The sequence below is a fragment of the Lactuca serriola genome, chromosome 4 (assembly GCF_051521515.1).
Source record: "Lactuca serriola cultivar US96UC23 chromosome 4, Lser_US96UC23_V15, whole genome shotgun sequence".
NCBI classification, from domain to species: Eukaryota; Viridiplantae; Streptophyta; class Magnoliopsida; order Asterales; family Asteraceae; genus Lactuca; species Lactuca serriola.
Window position 1 is genome coordinate 205,587,397 of NC_136411.1, and position 7,039 is coordinate 205,594,435.

The following is a 7,039-nucleotide window of genomic DNA, read 5'->3' on the forward strand; positions in this document are numbered from 1 at the left end:
GTCACCCTGGCTGGTTCCTTTTGATCTTTAGTGGTTTTTCTTTGAGCTGAGGGTGCAGAGGAAATGTTAGACGAAGACTCAGTTTGCCCTGAGGAAGTGGAAGGAGTATCTGATGAAGTTTCACTTCGAGCTGTTGGCGTTGAAGGAATGTCTTCTTTTGCCGAATGATCACCCCCTTGAGGAGTGTCTTTAGTACCAATTGTGCTTGGTTCACTGAAATTATCAGGCTTGTTCAAAGGTTCAGGTATGTATCTCCCTTTCTTCATCCAAGAGGTTCTTTCAGATAGGCCAACGGTTTCGTTTCCATTGTCAATAGGAGCTTCCCAGAAGAACTCATCACAGCCATCAGCATTGTCTTCATTAACGATAGCCGTGAGTTCAGCTGTCTGATGTTCGGTTACTCCAGTCACTTTGTATACCTGATTCGGAGTAGTTCTGACCTTTTGATAGACAACAGCCTTTTCTACTAATTTCGGGGACTTTTGTTGGGACAATCTAGCGAATTCCACAGAATTTTCAGAAATAAGATTTTTGTGGTTTTCAGTTTCGCTTTTTACAAATTCTGAGCAGTCAACCGTATCCTCTACAGAAATTTCACTCATGTTTTCGTCCTCGTTAAGCTCAGATGCATTTTCAACATCAATTTTATTTTCTGAGCTTACTTTGGCATTTAGAGAGTCAAACTTTTGTATGGTTTCGGTTCTCAGTTTAAGTCTATCATTTTCGTCCAGGAGTTTTTTGAGCATGTCCTTATGGTCTTTGGATTTAATGAAGGACTCAATTTTGTCCAGTCCAATTTGATAAGATGGGTTGACATTATCAGACGAAATCACACTCTCACAATTGTAGGCTTCGGCATCGATTTCATCCTCCTTAAATTCAAGGAATGGTAAAATCATACGATGGATCTTTTTGCCTATCTCACAGTCCAAGTGCAACTGAGTTATATTGGAATATAAACGTTTAGCTATTAAACAAAAAACATTTCGTTGTTTTAACAATTTCAAATTGTCTCTCTGCAAATAAATGTTTTCGTCTTTGACTTTAATTAATTCCGACTCTTTTAACTCAATCCACATACGCCGCTCCTCACTCTTCGATGCCACCCTGCTTAATTGATCAGTCAGGTTAGAATTGGTGACTCTAGTTTGAGTTAAGCTACTATCTAAATGAGAAATTCTTGTGTTAACGCTTTTTAGTTCTTTCTCATATGAGGATGATGGTACTTTAGATGAAATAAAAACAGATTGTACCTTCTTTATCAGTTCATCAAGCTCATTGAACTGTTGGCTGAGTGGTTTGGCTGTGAAGCACATGTCTTCCTGCACTTTCGGTCCATTGCTTCCTCCATCGGTGTTGTATCCCCTCATTTGAGATGAGCTTGACACCATGAAGCATTTTCCACCACTGCTTTCCTCCTTAGCCATGTAAGCCTTTCCATGAGTAGGCTTCCTCACTTCTTCATCTTCTGAGTCAGTAGACCAAACTTCGGTGCTACCGAACTCATCATTATTAACCGAACCCTGCACAATAAGAGCATTAATAGAAGGGTTAGCGGTAGACTTTTTCTTCCTCAACTCATCCAACTTTTTCTGCAGTACGGCTTCCTCATCCTTTCCATCGTCCTTTTCAGCCATCTTCTTAAGAACACAGTCCTTAGCATAGTGTTTCTTGCCACCACAGTAGAAGCAGCTTACTCCGGAATCGCCATCTGCCTTCGGTTCCTTCTTGGACTCCTCAGCCTTCGGTTCATTATTTGCCTTTTCAGAGCTATAACTCCCCTGCCAGTTTCGGTTTTTGTTGCTGGGGAATCTCTTCTTTATGAACCTCTTAGGATTGGATACCATCATGGCATAATCCTCAGTTGTGAGGTCATATTCTTCCAAGTTGAGCTCTTCATCCTCCATCACAGCTTTACTTTTAGATAGGAGAGCCAACGAACCAAGACTGGACACCACGTTCTTCTCTTGAACAACAATCTTCTCTTGGGACTTTAGAATACCCACCAGTTTCGCCAAAGAGTATGATTTAAACTGTTCATGGGCTTTGACTGTAGACACTACTGCTCTCCATTCCGATCTCAGTCCGTTCAAGAAAGTAACCTTTTGTTCGATGAGCTTCCTTTCAATGTCGTGTTTGATCATCTTGCTGAGAAGATGATTGAAGCGATCAAACGTCTGGGTCACGGTTTCTTCAGCCCCTTGCCTGAATTCTCCAAACTCAGATAGAAGCAAGGTTTGGATGGAGTGTTCAAGATCTTCGTCTGTTGAATACAGTTCGCGAAGTCTATCCCACACTTCCTTCGCCGTAGTGCATGAGCTGACTAGTCTGAATGTGTCGGACTGAAGGGCGAATCGGATCAACCTTAGTGCCTTAATATTGCACTGGAATTTATCTTTCTCATCCTGCGCAATATTCGTCACGTCCTTGAGCAAATCGTTGTAATCTTTTTGCGTCTTAATAACTCTGGATGTCGCGGAATGAGAAAACGGCCCATTGATAATGGCTTCCCATATGAGAAAACCATTGTCCTCCGATCCAATCACGTAATCTTCAAAATGATGTGCCCACACTTCATAGTCATGGGTGTATAAGATTGGAATCTTTGTCGTCGAACCAATGCTGTTGGAAATGTTAATGGGGTTTGATTGCGTTGCGTCCATAATGATCGAAATAACCTGTTCAAAGATCAGACTTGTAATAAAGCAGATTAGGGCAATACAATAAATACTAAGATACGTCAATTAAGATGACGGCTCAATAAATATCGATGATTGTGGAAAACCCTAATGAAAATCTTTTTCACAGAAAAGAAGTGTATCGATTACACAGCCTCCCGCTCTTATACCAATTGATGAGATTAAAATGCTAACTTTTAATCAATAAAGATCGATTAGATCGTGAACAGGTATATGAATATGAAACTGCAAGAACACAATATAAATAACAATGCAGAACACAATAAAAGGAACAAACAGCTTGAATCAAACGTGTTGAATGATTAAACAAAATCCTTAGAAGAGCTCGATTAAGAACATCAACTGTAAAGGATTGGAAGATTACAAGAGAACAAAATCGTAAACTCTGAAACGCTCAAACAGAAATCTTGAATCTTAAATCTTAACCTAATATGCATGCAAGCGATAACTTATATACTATACATAAAAGGCTCTCGGTTGGACAGGCCCAAACCGGAGAATACTAGGCTAATCTACGAGCCCAAAAGACGCAATACAAAACAGAACTTCAGCCCAACAAGGCATAAGGATTCCAATCCAAAACCTCCATTGATTCCCGAAAAACTCAGGCATGGGACACTCTGGACTTCCAAGGGTCCCAACATAGGGTTCCAATCGTTTGGGGGACTAAGGAAACACTCGATCTAGCCAAAAAAGGGTTCAATAAACCCTAAATCCATATACACATCAACATAGAAAGGAACAACTCGAAAATATTACCTGAATAACGTTGCTCTGTGTCCCCAACCCTCAGAATATGGCTTCTCCTGTTGTTCCCTTAACCAAGCCTCCTTCTCCTTGCAAAATAACACTTCCAAGATCAATAATGGTCTTCTACCTTGCTCCAGATGCTCACAATCGAATTAGGGTTTCACTCAAAGGACTAGGGTGAACAATGACGGCCATAAGGCCCCTTATATATGTCCCAAACCTGGGAAGTTAGGGTTTCGCTAAACAGCGCGGACTCGCCGAGTCCATATCCGGACTCGCCGAGTCCAGTCGCGAACCCGCGACCAGATCCGCGATCCTACTCGGCGAGTCTGAGCTCCAACTCGCCGAGTCCCCTCTTAAAACACCCAAAATCATAAATATAACAATACCTGGAATTCCGGGCTGTTACAACTCTCCCCCACTAGGACTAGACTTCGCCCTCGAAGTCTCACTCTGAAAATAGCTCCGGATGCTGCTCCCGCATCTCACGCTCCGGCTCCCAGGTCATTTCCGATCCCTTCCGGTGCTGCCACTGAACTAACACTAGAGGTATCTCCATATTCCTCAGAACCTTGATCTTCCGATCTCTGATGGCCACTGGTCTCTCGGCATAATTCAGGCTCGCATCCACCTGAATGTCCTCTAATGGAACTACTGCCGACTCATCGGCTATACACTTTCTCAATTGCGACACATGAAAAGTGTCGTGGATCTGTCTCAATTCCGTTGGCAACTCCAAACGGTAGGCCACCCGTCCTACCCTCGCAATCACACGAAAAGGCCCAATATACCGGGGCCCCAACTTGCCCCTCTTCCTGAATCGAATCACTCCTTTCCAAGGAGAGACCTTCAGGAGTACGAAGTCGCCGACCTGAAACTCAAGCTCGGACCGGCGTCTGTCTGCATAACTTTTCTGTCGGCTCTGGGAACCTCCAATGGCTGCAACTTGCCATGCGGTGTCTAGTGCTCGGCCTTAACCCTACGGCAGGTCAAGCACCTCTCGACAAACCACGCGACGTCCCTCTTCATGCAGGGCCACCAATATTCTCTCCTCAAATCCAAATACATGTTTGTAGCCCCGGGATGGATCGAGAATTTCGATCGATGTGCCTCCTCCATCAAAGTAGTACGCGTACCGCCCACAAACGGTACCCAAATCCGACCCTGGAAGGTCATCAACCCTCGAACATCCGTAACGAAATCTGAAACCAAACCAACGACCTGTTCTCTCTTCTGCATCTCCGGTTGCATAGCCTCCGATTGTGCCCCACGAATGGCATCTAGTACTGGAGCTATCACGGTCAACCTCAAACATACATTTCGTAGTGGAGTGCTCTCCCCCTTACGGCTCAACGCATCTGCTACCACATTAGCTTTGCCCGGGTGGTACAGGATCTCACAATCATAATATTTGACCACATCCAACCACCTCCTCTGACGCATGTTTAGGTTGGGCTGGTCCATCAAGTACTTCAAACTCTTATGGTCCGTGTATATCGTTCAACGAACCCCATACAAGTAATGACGCTAAATCTTGAGGGCGAACACTACCGCCCCCAGCTATAGATAATGTGTGGGATATCTCGCCTCGTGAGGCTTCAGCTGCCTTGATGCATATGCTATTACATGCCCTCTTTCCATCAGAACTGCACCCAACCCCGAAATAGATGCATCACAATAAACTACAAAATTCTCCATCCCTTCCGGGAGAGCTAACACCGGGGCTTCGCACAATCTCTGGCGAAGTGTCTCAAAAGAGGTCTGCTGCTCGGGTCCCCATGAGAATGCAACCCCCTTTCGGGTCAATCTAGTGAGTGGCACTGCAATTCTGGAGAAGTCCTTAATAAATCTCCGATAATACCCTGCCAACCCAACGAAACTCCTGATCTCAGGGGGTGACTTCGGCACCTCCCAACTCATCACCGCCTCAACCTTGGCCGGATCGACCAATATCCCTTCCTGATTAACAAGATGTCCTAGGAATTGGACCTCCCGCAACCAGAAGTCACACTTGGAGAACTTTGCATAAAGCTTCTCCGATCTCAAAACCCCAAGGACCTCCCTCAAATGCTCCTCATGCTGCTCTCTAGATCTCGAATACACCAAAATATCATCGATAAATACAATCACTTACCGATCCAACATCGGTCTACATACCCTGTTCATGAGATCCATGAATACAGCCGGGGCGTTGGTGAGCCCAAAAGGCATCACCACAAACTCATAATGCCCATATCGCATTCTGAATGCTGTCTTCTGTACGTCCTCATCCCGCACTTTCACTTGATGATATCCCGACCTCAAGTCGATCTTGGAAAACCAAGATGCTCCCTGCAACTGATCAAATAAATCGTCGATCCTCAGTAATGGGTAACGGTTCTTGACCGTCAACTTGTTCAACTCTCGGTAATCAATGCACATCTGGTGTGAACCATCTTTCTTCTTGACGAACAGAATAGGTGCTCCCCACGGCGAGCTGCTCGGCCGAATGAATCCCTTCTCCTGCAACTCCTGAAGCTGTGAGGATAACTCTTGCATCTCTGGAGGTGGAAGACGATAAGGCACCTTAGCGATAGGCGCAGCCCCCGGAATCAAATCAGTACCAAACTCCACTTGCCTCATAGGAGGTACTCCCGGCAGCTCCTCGGGAAAGACATCTGGAAACTCATGCACCACCGGTACCTCCCCAACTGAACTCGGTCTCTCGGAAGTCGCTCGCGTATCCATCACATACGCCACAAAACCCTTACAGCCCTGCTGTAGACACTGCCTCGCTCTAGCGGCCGAACAAAAGGCTGATCCCGAACGCGTACCCTCGCCGTACACCGAAAGAACTCCCCCACTAGGGTCTCGTATAGTCACTAGCTGACGCTCGCAGTCGATGACTGCGCCGAATCGGCTCAACCAGTCCATGCCCACAATGACACAGACATCACCCATCGCGATAGGAATCAGGTCAATCGGAAACTCAACCCCGAAAATCTCTAACACACATCCCCGGAAGACCCCCGTGGCACAAATCACTCTATCATCAACTATGGAAACTCTCAGAGGCCGACTCAATGCCTCACGACTAACACTGATATGCGGACTAAAGGCCAAAGATACAAAAGACCGACTCGCACCCGAGACAAATAACACTAAAGCAGGCACGAAATTCACAAGGAAGGTACCTACGCATAACCTAATATAAGCATAATATTTCAACATCAATATAAATACATGAAAGGAAACGTACCAGCCACCACATCGGGCGCAGCGCAGACTTCCTCCGCAGTCAGCTGGAAGGCTCTCCCTCGAGCTCTCGGTGCCTCGGTCTTCATAGGCCGACTCTCTGTAGCTCTGATGGCGGCAGGAGCAGATCCCTGAGGTGCTCCGCGCAGCTGCAGACACTCAGCCTTCCGGTGTCCAGTCTGGTTGCAGTGAAAGCACACTGCAAACCCCTTGGGGCAGTCCTTGGCCATGTGCCCCTCCTTGCCACATTTGTAGCAAGACCCCGCTCGGCAAACTCTATCATGCCCCTTGCCGCACTTTCCGCAAGTGTGGCCCTTCTGGCTCCCTGGTCTGGGATCAGCAGGCTTGGCCCGCTT